This window comes from Meleagris gallopavo, chromosome 1, assembly GCF_905368555.1.
Source record: "Meleagris gallopavo chromosome 1, MGAL_WU_HG_1.1, whole genome shotgun sequence".
Lineage (NCBI taxonomy): Eukaryota > Metazoa > Chordata > Aves > Galliformes > Phasianidae > Meleagris > Meleagris gallopavo.
Window position 1 is genome coordinate 38,623,104 of NC_139404.1, and position 15,118 is coordinate 38,638,221.

The following is a 15,118-nucleotide window of genomic DNA, read 5'->3' on the forward strand; positions in this document are numbered from 1 at the left end:
GTATTTTGCCTTTGCCCAAATCCAAAGACAAGGCACACAGTGACCAATCTTCAGAACACCAAAATGCTGCAGACATCTGGCCATACGGCTGTTACAAATACAGCACTGAGTCCCTGAGGTTACCAGCATTGAGATGTGCGGGTTTTTTCACTGACTAGATATGTGATCCTACAACAGTCCCCTGCTGCATGGGGGAGAGAAGGAACCCTATTTTTAAATGGCACAAGGTGGTGTGGGTGGAGGTGACTACACGTCTACGTATGCATCTACACCATGACGGCTCCTCTATACAGCCAGCAGAAACGACACTCACTTTCCTTTTCCCTTTTCTCTCTCACAGCAAAACATTCCCTCACAATTGATAACGTGACTAACAGACCTCAGGGCACTGAGGGGATCAGAAAATATTTCTTTGAGCTGATCTGAAGGCAAATATCACCACCATGATAGGGCTGGGGATTGGCAGGGTGACGTTCTGCTGACAGTGCAGGTAAATGCCCATTCCCAAAACTCGCCTGGGACCTCATTGACTCTCTGTGACCTGCAAACAGCAGCACACAGAAGGGGCTCTTCGCCAAGATTTGCTATTTATCATATTAAAGAATAATTTGGATAACTGTCACTGTGGTGCATACTAAGTGAAGCCAAATCCATGGTTGTGAATACATTACCATGTACTCAAGTTTTCTTATAACAGCTGTAACTCAGCAGCCTGCTGTGCGGAACCGTGTGCTTACATGTTATCCTGCAACCAGCTCAAGGTTATGAGAAATCCTCCCATAAACATCACCCTATTATTTTTACAGTTTTGCCAATAAAATAACGCTTCTTTCCCATTACTTTGAGGAATGGATCCGGCACTGAAACACACTGAAGAACAAAGAACTTTAGCCTGTTGTGTTTTTGAAAGCTGAACTTGCATCCACATCTCTTTCCATTTCCCTCCGGAGCCCAGGCAGCTCTTTGTGTTATATTAAACATTAGATAAATAGCATAGATCTAATTAAAAGTTGAAGAAATGTGCTTCCGTTAATTGAATTCGTCCCAGTTACATTTCGCAGAGCGGCGTTAATCAAAGCTCCGGGTCACAGCGGCCGCATCGCGGCGGCGAAGTTAACCGCTCCGTGCCCTTACCTGCGCACACGCACGGTCCGCTCCCCGCCAGCCGCGCACCCCGGCCACGGCCGCGGCTCAGCGGGGCGGGCGCGCCGCAGCCGGAGGGCCGCGCACCGCCGGGCTCGGCAACGGCACCGGGCACCGAGGTCCCCGCCGCCCTGACAGCCGCGAGCCGGCCCCGCGCCCCTCCTCGGAGCTCCCCCCTCGCCGTGTCCGGGGCGAAGGCGGCCGCCGTGCAGCGGGGATGCCCCCCGCGCTCCCCCCTGCCGGCCCCGCCCGACGGGGCGGTCGGGGACCGCGCGGCCGCGGGATGGGCGAGGCCGGAGCGGCGGCTCCACCCATGGTGGGCGCGGGGCGATTGGCTGGCGGCGGCCGTCTCCCCGCCCCGCAGCCAATGAGGGCGGCGGGCCGGGGGTGATGGGCTGCCTCTCGCGGGAGGGATTCCTGGAGACGCTGCAGTGTGGCGGCGCTCCCGGCGCCGCGCATCCCCCGTGCCGCCTCCGCCTCCCCACCCGCTTCGCCTCGCCCTGCCCTGCCCGCCGGCGGCCGTCCTCGAAACTTAGCGTCCGCCGAGCGCGGGGAGCCGAGCAGCAGAGCTGCGCGCGGGGGCGGTCCGCCGAGCACCCCGCTCCGCTCCGCGCCGCAGCCTCGCCCCGGGAGGGGCCCGGGCAGAGCGCCGAAGGACGCGCCGGCGGCGCCCGCCCCGGTTGTCAGGTAAGGAGGCAGCGCCCCGGGGCCGCTCGCCCGCCCGCGCGGCGGCGCCTCGAGCTGGGGGCCGCGGCGCGGGCGGGGCGGCGGCGGCGGCACATGCTCCGGGGGCGGCCGCCCGGGGGCCGCTCCGCTGCCGGGGGGCGGGGGCTCCCCGCGGGGGGAGGGGGCGGCTCGCACAAAGGGGCGCCCACGCCCGCCCCCCCCTCCCCACCTCCCTCCTTTCTCCTCTCCATCCTCTCCTCTCCATCCTCTCCTCTCCATCCTCTCCTCTCCCCATCGTCGCCTCTCGCTCCGCCGCCGAGCGCCCGCTACCCCGCGGCCCGGGTCAGGCTGGCAGAGCCAAGTCTGAGGTGCCGCTGCCGCCGTCGTGCCCTCGCCCGGGGCACCGCGCCCTGTCCGGCGGCGCCGGGGCGCGGTCCGGGGCACGGCCGTGTGTGCCTACAGCGCCCGGCCCGACCTCCCCTCCGTTACCGTTCACCTACCCGTTTATTTGTTTTTTATTTATTTAACGCCTCCGTTACTTAAGCTGTCACGCTAATTCATTTTTTCCCCCGTGCGATTTCACGTTGGTTTCTCGGATGCTATTTCCCTCCTTTATGCATACCGCTGGCTTTGATTTCTCATATCTTCTGGTCCGCCTTGTGTGCTCCCGCGGTCTGGGTGCAGGATCCGTGCTCCGTTTAAAAGTTAATTTGGCTTATCAAACTCCTCTAGGTAGAGTAGTCAGCAAGTGGAGAGGAATGTTAATATTTCTTTTGTTTCAAGTCTTGTGAAATGAAGATATCAACCGACTGCCAGTTCCTGGTAGTCAGTATAGTAAGTAAATTAAATGTAGTCGTTGGAATGAGGCTTTATGGCACTTCCAACAATCTGTAATTCAATCATCTCTGATACAAGCTGCCTTTTGCTATTATTCATCAGACCCAGCTGAGTGATTTCTGTCAGATGGGAAGTGGTGGAGGGAAATCTCTAGGTAAATGTAACTGAAAAGCTTTCCGTGCGGAGTCCTAAATGAGCACAGAAAGCACTTGGCCGCAATCTGGAGACAGATGTTGGCATCCAAAGAAATCATTTCTTTTGATTGTCAGGGGGATGTCAGCTCTTATTTCCCTTATTTAACAGTCATTTGCAAGTGAAAAAGAGGGACTTCCGCGTTTATGACCTTGTAAACGCAATGCAAAACGCTGTAATTCAATAGTATTTCACTCACTGAAATACCAAGCTGACCTTTGTTCAGAACACCGTTGTTCTATATGCACATACATGTTGTAGACTACAGCCAGACTGTGGATCAGCACCGGCAGTGTTGATCCTTAAAGCAGTGGTGTGATCGCTGCGCTAATCTATTGCGTGCTGTTTAAACTGCTTCATTGTGCTTCCTTTTCTGGGAGAGTTGTTTCGTCCTGAGGAGCATGAGATGATGGTTGTGGCTCCGGGAGGAGTCACCTCCTTGGTTGGTGGATGTCCAGAGTGGGGTGAGAGTTGTAGGATGGCCCTGGGAGGGGGGAGCTTTGGGGCACGAGGACGAGTGGGCAGCGAAGTCATTTGCTCTTGAGTATGTGAGCTGACATGTCCTGCCATGCTTAAATAAACCTGCTTGGAAAAAGTGTGAGGCAATTCCACGTGTGTCTGGAATAGTGTTTTCTTGCTCCTTGTTTATTTCTTGGAAATAAATGACCTGATTTTTATGTCTTGAGAGTCAAATCTATAATATATTTAATATATATATTTCTTACAAGCATCTGGAATTGCAGTTCCATTAGCAGTGTCCAAGGGGAATATACTTTACCAGAAGCTCAGTAATAGACCATATTATAGTTGCTCAAAATTTACATGCATGCAATTCATAAATTGAAAACTACATAGCTTAAAAACATAGTGTAGGCAGCTTGAGTGAGAAGAGATAATTTAAAAAAAAGAACCACAGGGCAGAAGATAATGACATACTGTAGGAAATAATCATTCTCCCTCCCTTGCAAAAGCATGAAACATTCCAGTGTAGCCATTTCATACGAGCCCAATTTTCCTTCACATTAAGAGTGCCTAAGTGAGCCTTATTAATGTTTGATGCCAAAGATGCTAAATCCATTTTGAGAGTTGATACTGGAATTTAAAGAGGTAGCTCATGGACTGATGGTGCCGTTCTAACACTTCCCCAGAACAGATGTGTAAGTCACCATTTGCCGAGTGTGTGCCACAGCCGTGCGAGTGTGGGGCACAGCGCTCCCTGTGATGGGGGCAGACCTGGAGCCTTTTCAAAACAGATTAAAAAAAACAGTGTTTGGCGTAACAATCTGAAACTTTCTTCTACCTTAATCATAACTTGGATCAGCTGTAAGAACCTGGGAAACGTTCTGCTTTGGTTTGCATAGTAGTGTAGAAGGTGTGAGATAAGGAAAGGTTCTGTTTGTCAGAAACCTAGGGGGAAAAAAATCTATACTTTTCCAGCTGGCATAGTGAGACCGGAAACACAAAATCAATTTTTATGGTCTTTTGGCAGGGTTGGCTGTTAGACTTAAAAGAAGTCATAGCTCAGGGTCTTGGCAGAAGTTCTTAAGCCACTCAGCTGTACAGAACTCAGTTAATTGATGTTTCCTCACATGAAAATGAAGCTCTAATTTAGCACATTGCACATTTTTCTTGCCCACTCGGTGATCTGATTACAATTTTTAAAAATATTTCTGTAAACATGTGTGGCTTTATGTTTTTGTACACATTGAAACACACAGAGATCCTTACTGGGAAGGGAGTTGCACATAAAAAGCCTATGCAGCCACATAATATGTGCTGCAGCAGAGGTGTTGAAGTTTGCACTGCTACTGGCAAGAACAAGATGATGTTTCTGTGCATTCTAGAATGAAAGCGTGGAGGAGTTGTTATGCGCTGATCCCAGGAGCTCCTTTCCTCTGCTTCTGGTGCCCATACACATGTGCCACTCCATGAAGAAATATGTGATCATCCGATTTCCTTTGGCTCTCTATAGAATGCTTGCTTCAAACATTAAGCTTCTTCTTAGATACAGACTAATTAGAAACCCACATAAGGGAGGCTTGTTAGCCAGCAATGACTTTGTGTTTACTGCTGACATTTACTAAAGATACTTGAGGTTAAAATAAAAGCATTTGCCAGGCTGAATAAATAAAGCATTATGTTAACAAATATTTTCAGGATCTTTATGTACAAATCTCGTCTCTGCTGAAGTAGGCTTTACTTCTCCCTAATACACTGGTAAGAGGGGGGATTAGGAAATGCTGGTTATGCTGCTGTATCTCTTGCAAAAATACCGGATGCCAAAGCAGGTGGATTAGAGGGAAGACAAGAGGCAGCGACTCTTCATGATTTCTTTTGGTGAGAGGATACAAGCAGCTACAGGTGATGTTAGTTAGAAGGCACGCAGAGCAGGAGAGTGCTTTGTACAAGAAGTGTGTGGAAAAAGTTTTCTGGTTTAAATAAACTATGGAAGAATAGTTATTTCTTGAGACATATGATGACCGAAAGCAAGGGATTTGCTGTAATAGGGCAACTCTTAGTGCTGCTTTTGACAGCTGCCCAATCAGAATGCTTTAGAGCAGGCAAGTAGGAGTAGGCTGCTGTCTGTTGGTTTTGTTGTTGTCCTTTTTTTTTTTTTTTTTTTTTTTCTTTCCAGTGCATTTTACAGTTCTTTCATGTACTATAAATACTTTGGAGGAAGCCAGCAGTTTTTCTTAATCTGTGTTCTTATCGTTACTGGTCTGAATGCATTTTCTCAAAATTGTGGGCTCTGAACACTTTTCCATCCTAGGAATGATGTTGCCATCTTCTATATTTCGAGAGATTTGCCAACTCAAGATGTCGCTTTCTTTTCCAGCTTTCCCTGAAGATGCTGGTAGAGATGTGTCAGAACACAGAGTGAATCCAGAATGCCTCCAGTGCAGCATTACTATCTGATGAGCTACTTATACCTTTACTTAGAAATGGTACACCATACAAATACAAAAAAGTGTTACCATAAATTATCCAAACTAGCTGGTTTTCAGTAACTCTGGGTAATTATGCTAGTACAGTATTTCAGCAAAGTGAAATGTATTTAGAAGTAGCTAAAGCCAGTGTGGGTATTTAATGATACTGCCTGTAAGTTTGTCAGGTTTTATGGGAGTACCCACATGTATTGTATTTGAACAAAGTAGGCAAGGTTATAGTGACTAGGTAGTACAGTGCCTCAAATACAGGAGAATATGTGCCTCAGAGCTTCTCAGTGATGATTGAATAAAGCTGGTTATAAGCCTATTTGCAAGTTCTGCTTCATGCCCTTTATCTGAAGGGTATTGGGTTCCCATGTGTTGCCGAAAATCAGTGTAACAGTTGCAATATAGAGAAGCTGGTAAGCATCACCCAGTGTGGCTTTGAGACATAAGATGTCAGATGCTTTGTTTCCATGCATTTGAATAGCCATGGAGACATGACAGCTGGAGCGGTTGGAGTGCGTTTGTGGAAAGCACTGTGGAAACAAAGGCTCCAAGTGAAGTGGCTTACCTGGTTCAGGATACTTTCTGATAGTGATGCGTTGCCTAGAAGATGTATGTGTGTTTGTGCATCGTGGGCAGGTGAACATTATATATAACTCTTACTTTGAATGTTTAATTACTCCTTATTACATCCATTTTTTTTCTATTTTTTTTATTCCCTTCCAAAGTTACTGAGATTATTTCTTTATAATTATATTTCTGCTTGATTTTATCATAAAATGTTAGAAATGACAAATTCTTAAAAGCTTATGTGGCAATTAGAGTTACTTTTCTTTAAAAGGCATAATGCTGTAACTTGAAATCCTACAGTGTAACTCTAAAGCAGTGTCATAGAAGACATGATCTGTTGGCAAATATTTGAAGGCTTAAGGTTGCTAGCACAGTACATCCCAATCTACATTGCTTAAAAGGAAATCAGTTTTCATTTAAAAATGCAGAACAAACTTTAGGTGTTGAAATTGCAAGTTTTGTGTTACGAATTTACCCTAATCTAAATGTAATGTCTTATTAATGTTCAGGTAAAGAAATAGAATTGTAGAAGGGCATAGTTGTCCATGTGAACAAGTGATTTCTTTTTTTTCCCCTCAATCAAATGCAGATGAAATACTGCTCCAAAAGTAATGCCTCCTATTTTATTATGTTGGCCCACAACATCATAAGTGGATGCTTGTGGTATAGCAGCGGAGATTGAACCTTCTTACCAGTATTCCATTATGCTTTGCTGCTGTGTGTCAGATGGCAGCAGAGGGGCAGTCTGATAAAAGTGTGCATGATGTGGAAGGTGAAGCAAAGGTTTGGCATTGAATTCCTCTATGTGGAAAAGATAACACCCCATTGACATTCATCAATGCTTGCTGAATGTTTTTGGAGATCAAACGGTGGATGAAGATCAAACAGTGGATATGAGCACAGTGAGGCAGTGGGTGATGTCTTTCACATTGCTGTTGCCACTGCTGAAACACAAGCCATGTTCCAGACGGCCATGCAGATTTCTACAAGTTTGGCATGGAGACACTTTTTCATTGCTGTCAATAATGCATAACTAATGGTAGTGACTGTGTTAACAAATAGTGTTTTGTAGCTGAGGACTTGCTGAATCAAATGGTGTTCTAGTGCTTTTCGCATCTGTTATAGTTTCCATGGGAATAAATAGGAGACATTACTTTCAGAGCAATCTATGGCAATGAGGAATTGCCATCTCCATTACGCCAACTCTATTCATTATCTTCAACAATGATCTGGAATAAGATACAGAATCCATATTCATGAGGCTAAAATTGGAGAAAGTGCTATGATAGACTGTCTTCAGTTGGTTTCTCATCCTACTACATCTCAGTGTATACCTCAACAAAGTGAACTGTAGTATTTTTGTCTACTTCTTGTTTAAAATAAAAAAAAAAAAAGTTACTGGGAGTCACTCTGTGGAAAGACTTAGGAATTACATCCAGGGAACAACATCTGTCATTGTTAAAGAGCTGAAAAGCCATATGCAGTCATAAACACTGAATTCTTGAAAATAGAGAAGATGCCCGATGATGAAGGTGATGCTAGACAACTAGAATTAGTTTAGAGAAGAGATCCAGTAATGTTCTGAGATATGCCAAATGTGCACCTTAATGAGATTCCAGTGAGCTTTGCGTTCTCCTTGGAAAAGAGAATGTGCCAAGACATTCCTTTATTCCTTCATAGTGAAAGCACCATTAGAAGTAATAGTATAGTATATCATCTGGCAACCTGGCTGGGCATGTAAGCTGGAGGAATTCAGACTAGGAGATACCAATTTTTATCTTCTAGAATGGTAAGCGTATGGAACAGTTTACTGAGGAGAAGATATTTTTTCTATTTGAAGTCCCAAGGTTGGTCTTTCATCTCTTTAACTACATTTAGTACAGGTTCTGGTTAGAATTATAGAATAGAATCATAAAGGTTGGGAAAGACCACTAGGGTTATCTAGTCCAACCATTAGCCCATCATTGTTGTGATACAGAAACTGTTGGAAGAAGTGATTTTTTTTTTGATTTGTGTTAATCTGTGAGAACAGGCTAGATTATGAGCTGGCATTGTGTCCATGGAATTGCTGACCTGTTGAACTTGCTACCGTTAACTCCTGTTGAGTCTTCTGGATGAGATTTTTTTTTTTTTTTTTTTTTGTAGGTATTGTGACACAATACTTCACATTACTTTCGTAGTATGAAGATATTTTGTCTAAACTTCTCTTGAGCAGTGCTTATGTTTTATAATCCTATTTTGTCCAACCTTACTTACAAGAAATATCTGTATATGTAACTAACTGGCCTTATTCTTTGAGATCTGACTTTAAAGCTCACTGAAATAAATAGAGCAGTAATTAATCTTCTTCCTCACTCATGCCCCCAAATCATATATTTTGTAATAGAAATTCTCTTTAAAAAGGGAATACATTTTACTCTTTCAAATGTGGGAGGACCAATATTCTACATCTCATCAATTTGATCTAGACCTGTGTAACAGTACTTCATTTGCAGATGCCTAAAATAACAGCGCTGCCTGAAGGACTGCATTCTGCCAAGCCTGGAACTTGCTTTGCAGGTAGCAGCCCTTGTGCCTGGCATCTGAGCCAGAGTGCTCTGTGCAATGCATGCTGTCTTGCACTGTGGTGGGTAACTTTCTGTGGACTGGAGTCTTCCCTGTCCTACTTCCACCTGTTGGTACCAACAGCTTAACAAGTGACCTTTACGAGAAGAATGCAATCTTCTGAAGTGACTAGCAAAGTATCACTGAGAGTCTACAAAAAAGATACAAAAGTATCTTTGATTTGCCAGATACATCCTAGCAAGGTCTGGGAAGAGATGGAAGATAAACGCGTTTTTGATTACGGATGGAAAAAATGGCTGAATTGTAGGACTTCTGCATCCTGAAATTGAAGTGTACTTTTTTTTTTTTTTTTTGTAATAACCCAAGTGTTTAATTAAGATGTATTTGATTACTCTGTCTGGGAGATATTAATATCTCTTCAGATGAAGTCTGCCAATAAGTGTCTTATTTTTTCCATAGTTTTCCACTTGTCATAACTTCTTCATATACCTAATAACAAGGAGTTGTTTTGCGTTAACTTTTCAAATTCAGTTTTCTTACGTCAAGCTTTCTGAGTGCATTCAGCTGCTATTTAGAGCAGGGCAACAACAGGAGAATGCTCATCTGACCTTGACAGAGGACAATTCCTGTTTCATGATATGCTGTAGTTGTGTAAGGCCTTCAGCACTCTTATCTTGTGTGTTTACTTCTGTCCTACACAATAGGATTGAGAGGTTGTTTTCTGTATTAATTTTTATGAGCACTCTTAACTCAATGAAAAAGTGGATAAATTGGAAACTTCAAGTAACATCATTTGGGACAAAAAGCACTTGAAGCCTTAGGCTATAGATATTTTTTGTCACTTTCCAAGTATATGTCCGCTTTTATGAAAGCTTGGACTTAGTTTAATATTTGATATGCAAATATTGGTTTTACAAATTGTACGCTGACTAATAACTGTGAGCTGTTTATTCTATAATAAATTATTCTTTATAAACATTGATGGAAGTTCTGTGTTATAGGTGAGCAAGGCATAACATTCACTTTGAAAATCGCCATTTTAAAATATTTGAAACTATTATTATTATTCTGTTTCAGTATCAAGCAGGTAAAACTCAGAACTTTGGACTGAGATCTGTTTACCCATGGCTTTCAAAGCAACATCCAACCAAACGTTCATGGCCTGTGGTGGATCAGACTTCTGCAGGCATGATAGAGACTGTCTACATTGTCTCTTACTGAAGAATTCAAAGTATTGCTGAAGCCAAAACTTACTTCTGCCTCTCCAGATAGGTTTTTGTACCCATTAACAGGCTTTCAAAATGTATGTATTACGTAGAGATGAAAGGAAAAATAATGAGTACAGTTCTAGTGTAACTAGTCAGTTACTCTGGTTATGGCTTTGAAATTTGCTCTTAGTATCAGGATGATACTGGGTGTATTTAATTTTGCTTTGACTTGAAATTTGGTTCATAGGAATGGATTGGATGTTCAACTTCTCTTATCTCAAAACAACTGAGGAGTTGTTAACTGATTACAGAGGATAAAGCTGATTTATTTGCTGGAAAAAATCATCACCTGGCATCCCACTTGGTTTTGTGACCTTTTCTGCAATGAGGAAAAGTAATCAGTTTTGGAGGAGTTGGGAGGTGGGCAGGAACAACAGACTCATAGCAACATTTTCAGTTTGTTGGCTCCAGAAGTTTTAAGTATGTGAACGTATGAATATTGTGAAAGTGGACAGAGGCCTGTAGGTAGATCTAGTGAGGGCCAAAGATATGCAGTTTATTATGGTCAGCATGCTTGCATATGTGCATACGGTCATAGTGTGAACAAGAGTAAGCGGTTGCAGCAGTAGCAAATACATTTTGTTGGTTATTTTTCCCCCTAGATAAGGTACGCAGAGCTAGTCTACCATGGACACACTGAAGCAACTACTTTAAGCCACACTGTTGTTTGTTTGTTTGTTTTCCATCAGACTTGCTCTAGCACTTTCCAACCAGTTCTGGCTGTCTCAGACCAGGATTCTTTTAAAATCATATTTCATTTCATTAGGTGAGTTGAATTATATCCCTAAATTTTTCTGTTGTTTGTCTTTTCTTTTTTCAAATCTCTTACATGTGAGTTGGAATATTCCATAAAAGGTCATTTATTGTCACCATCACTTAAAATAGCTATTTAGGCTCTTAAACCTATTCTGGTTCTGTAGGCTACTTTCTTGCCTTGATACGTAGGAAAAATCAAAAGGGACATTTTAGTATTTTTTTTGGCTAACATCCTCATGTATAGTGGATGGATTTTTTGTTTGTTTGTTTTAAGGAATAAATAAAAAGTGCAAGGAGTAACGGCTCACCTTTCCAAATCCTTTCCTAACGCTGTGAATTCCAAATGTGTTCCGTAACCAGTGACAGCTGTTTCATCAAGAATTGTTCCATGTTTGTAAAAAGCAGTGTTTGCTTTTACAGTCTCTTTAGAACAGGGTCTGATATAGTTTGTAATGTATTTATACCGTGCCTAACATAATAGGATCCAGATCTTTGACTGACGATGTGGCTTGTTGGGCAACACAAATAGTCATTAGTCCAGATGTAGGGAAAAAAAAAAAAAGACATTATTTAAGGCCCCAGAGCTGAACAAACAATTAATTGCTGTGATCATATTGGCCATCTCCTTTGGAGGGATTTCAATTGTATCAGAAGTTTCACAGATTAAATTGTGAACATATATGTTAGGTATTTGGCGATTTATACTTCGCTGGTCATTAAGCCTGTGCTGTTCAGACTGGGGTACTCGGGTCCTCAGTTCAGAGTTCTCATTGGAAACTAGGCTGAGTTATTCTTTGCAGCCTCTTTACTCTCATCCTGAAAAAACTTGCTAATCTATCAGTATTAAATGGGGGAAGAGGGGAAGAATGGGAAATTTCCTGTAGTCCAGTACTCTGATTTACCACTTTCTAGCTGAAAACTGGGTAAACTGTTTGGCTTGCTCATAATGAAAGTTGTTTTATGAGTAATGCCATGTTCACAATTGAGATTTGAATTACTTGCAGGAGAGATGGTACAAAGGAACTGGATTTTAGCCTTATGTGGACAGGAGGGAATTTATGTGGCATAAAGCAGGTAAATGAAAGAACAAACAAACTAAACATAGTGAAGTTCTGCTACATCAGCTTTTCTAGTACAAGAGCCAGTTCCTCTGTCTGGAGATGGATGCAGTTTTTGGATATCTGTGTTCCCTCTTTCAGTGAGATCACTGTTACAGAACAAAAACTAGCCAGTCTGATGTGTGATATTTGTAAATGGGTGAAACACAGTGAAAGCCAAAATCCTGCATAGGTTGTCCTAAAGATAGTGCTAAAAATTTGAGGTAAAGATCTCAGGTTTACCTTTTTGTAAATAAATACAAATCTGAGTGCATCAGACATATTTTTTAATATAATAGTTAATATTACCTTGGAGCACAAGTAGCACAAGTTAGGCTTCATATGTATCCCATTGATGTGGTGAAATTTGAATGCTGTTTCACAGAGGGGGATCAATGGCAGAGGGAGATTGAGGATGGAATTCATCTCATTTAACTTCAAATACCCTCAGAAGGTGATACATTTGACCAAATTTGGGCATTTATATTACTGAGATAGACTGCACTCTGGAGGTATCTGATCCTTTCCTGTACAAAGAATATGGGACGACTAGATAAGATGTAATTACCTAATTTTTGGGTGCCTAACATGGGCCATTTGAATCCTAAATGATGTTTCTAAGGCCTTGGTAGGGATCATGGGGCAAGGCTGAAAACTGAACTCAGATTTTCTAAATTGATGTTAATAACACTAATCCCAGTAACATCTCCTCTGTGGAGAATTAGATGTATTTAAAACTAGTAGTGCATGATGAGTACTCAAAATTGCTTTCAACTGTTGCAAATAATAATTTAAAAAACCTGAAACAAACAGTAATTGGACCAAAAGAAGGGCATATTTTGAAAGTTCCCAATTGAAATCCAGTTTGAATTTTTTATTTTGCTATGGCTAGTATTACTGTATTTGATCCATGGGAAAAATATTAATCCCAGTAGTGTAGCAACTTTATGCTAAAGACTAGATTTTAAGAAGGATATTCAGAGCAAAACTTGAGTGTTATTTTGCTATATAGTATAGCAGATCTATGTTTGCAGAATCCACAGAGCTGTCAGGAAAGAAACTTAAATCCACAAATAGTGTTATTTATGTGTCATTAAACTTTCCTACCTATTAACACCATGGGAAGATGGGCATCTTGTCAGTAAAGCCATAAAGGTCTGTTGTGTTGAAGAGAAAGTGTTGGGAGGAACAGAGTAGTTTACTCATAGTTATGGGAACTAAAAGGAACTAGAAGTGTGCGCTGGTAGAAATGGGATTACATGAAAGGAGACACATTCCATGCAGCAGCTCAGTCCTTGCTACAATGTGTATGTGCATGCGTGCCTCTTCAGAGCTGTGTTACATCTTGCATCTGGATCAGATACTGTTCTTCTGGAAGCTAGCTTGATTCCTCCTTGCTTTCCTTCCTCTCTTAACGTATTTTAAGGCTGTAGTTTTTGACTGAGCTGAGGTGCAGAATCTATTTAAATAGATTCTGTATGTAATTTGCAGATAGAAATCTATTCAGATGATCCTGGTAATATTTGACCCCCTTAAATTCATGGCATCGCATCTCTTTTCTTGGGAATGCGCTGTGATGTTAAAGCTTCAGTGTGCAAAGTGTTTGTTTTAATGAAGTGCTATGAAGAAAAAGCAGGCCAGAAAAAGCTCTGCTGTATTAAGATAAAACAGAAGCTGGCAACGTGAAGAATAAAATAGGATGTATATTTTAGGCTTACACAATTTCTTCCCCTACAAACTTGAAAATGACTGCTAATTTCACAGTACTGCATATAATAGAAATTGTCTTCGTGTTAGGTCTAAAACTGTTAAATTTGAATGGTCTAGAAAGAGAAATCCAATACTCTGAAAAATTACATCACATCAAAATGGTTGTCTTGTTGATGTCTTTGGTCACCAGGATTTCTTGTTCATTTCTATTCTCCTTTGAATTAGAAGGTAAACACAATGTTTTTGTAGCTAAATGAACCTTTCATAAGCTAGACATCAACTATATATGAATACAGAACAGTAGATCTAAAATGTGTCATGCTGTCAGAGTACAACTGTTTTCTGTATGAATGTGGAAATTGTTATGTGCATTCTCTCCCTGTCCTAGTTTTCCCCCCCTATGTGTTGATATTCACCCATGTGAAAGAGGCCAATTATAATTCAGCCATTATGTAAATAATGCAGGAGTTGTTAGTAGCAGAAGAAAACTTGTTAGAAACCTGGGGTAGTGAATAAGTAAAAACACCTTTTAATGAGGGTAATTTACTTCTATATCTCATCATGTTTATATGTGTGTATGCATATATATATATATTATATATATTATTTTTTTTAACCTATCACTGGTTAAGTTTTTCATCTGAGGACTGGCTGTAATAAGTTCCCAAGTCAATCTTCCATAAGGATATTTTGCTCTGCAGTATTTTCCCTGCTGTTTTTCCAAGAGCCTCCTGTGAACAGACACTGGTCTCACCCTATCTCCAGTGTGGGTGCTGAGCAGAGACTGAGATGGAAGAGTGCCTTGGCACTGTGGCTGAAGCTCACTGAAAATGGTTATCCCATTCCCCTGGTTCTGTGAAAAGTACTGGGGAACATGGAGCTTAATAGTGTCAGGCTACCTTAGAAGTGAAGTAATCAGTCTCATTACAGCCAGACTTCTGAAGCTGGGGAGCAGCTGGGCCAGCTCTTGGTAGCTGTTGTGGGTACAGCCAGACCCAGGCTCTTGCTGAAGTTGCTGTGACTTGGCCTCACTAGGTGGCAATTAGCTGCCCTATTGAAGTGGTTCGATGACTGTTCTGGGTGATCTGATCTCAAATGGTGTGTAGAAGCTGATTTCTGAAACTGCTCTTTCTCTTGAGTTTTATTCTGAGTGAGAGACTTTGTGGCCTTCAGCTTAGTTGCATGTCAGACCACGTGCCTCTGACCAGCCTTGCAGCAATCTCCAGTGAAACATGCAGGACTGTGTGCCTGCTCTGTCCATGGTACCTCTTACTGAGATGCAGACATGGGATTAACTGTATGCTAGCCCTTGCCTCACATAATTGACTTTGTTTTCAAGTGGCAATGCTCTTAATATTGTTGTTAAAAGGATACTTGTAAA

The 15,118-nt window shown here is 42.2% G+C and overlaps 1 protein-coding gene across 2 annotated transcripts in view; it reads left to right on the top strand.

Annotated features, from left to right (window-relative positions):
- Positions 1 to 1,538: 1,538 nt before the first annotated feature.
- SYT1 (synaptotagmin 1) overlaps positions 1,539 to 15,118 on the top strand; it is a 337,461-nt gene continuing 323,881 nt past the window's right edge. For both annotated transcript variants that reach the window (XM_085221774.1, XM_085221782.1), the window contains exon 1: positions 1,539 to 1,830. The gene's annotated coding sequence lies outside the window, so the exon portion shown is untranslated. The remainder of the gene's footprint in view (positions 1,831 to 15,118) is intronic.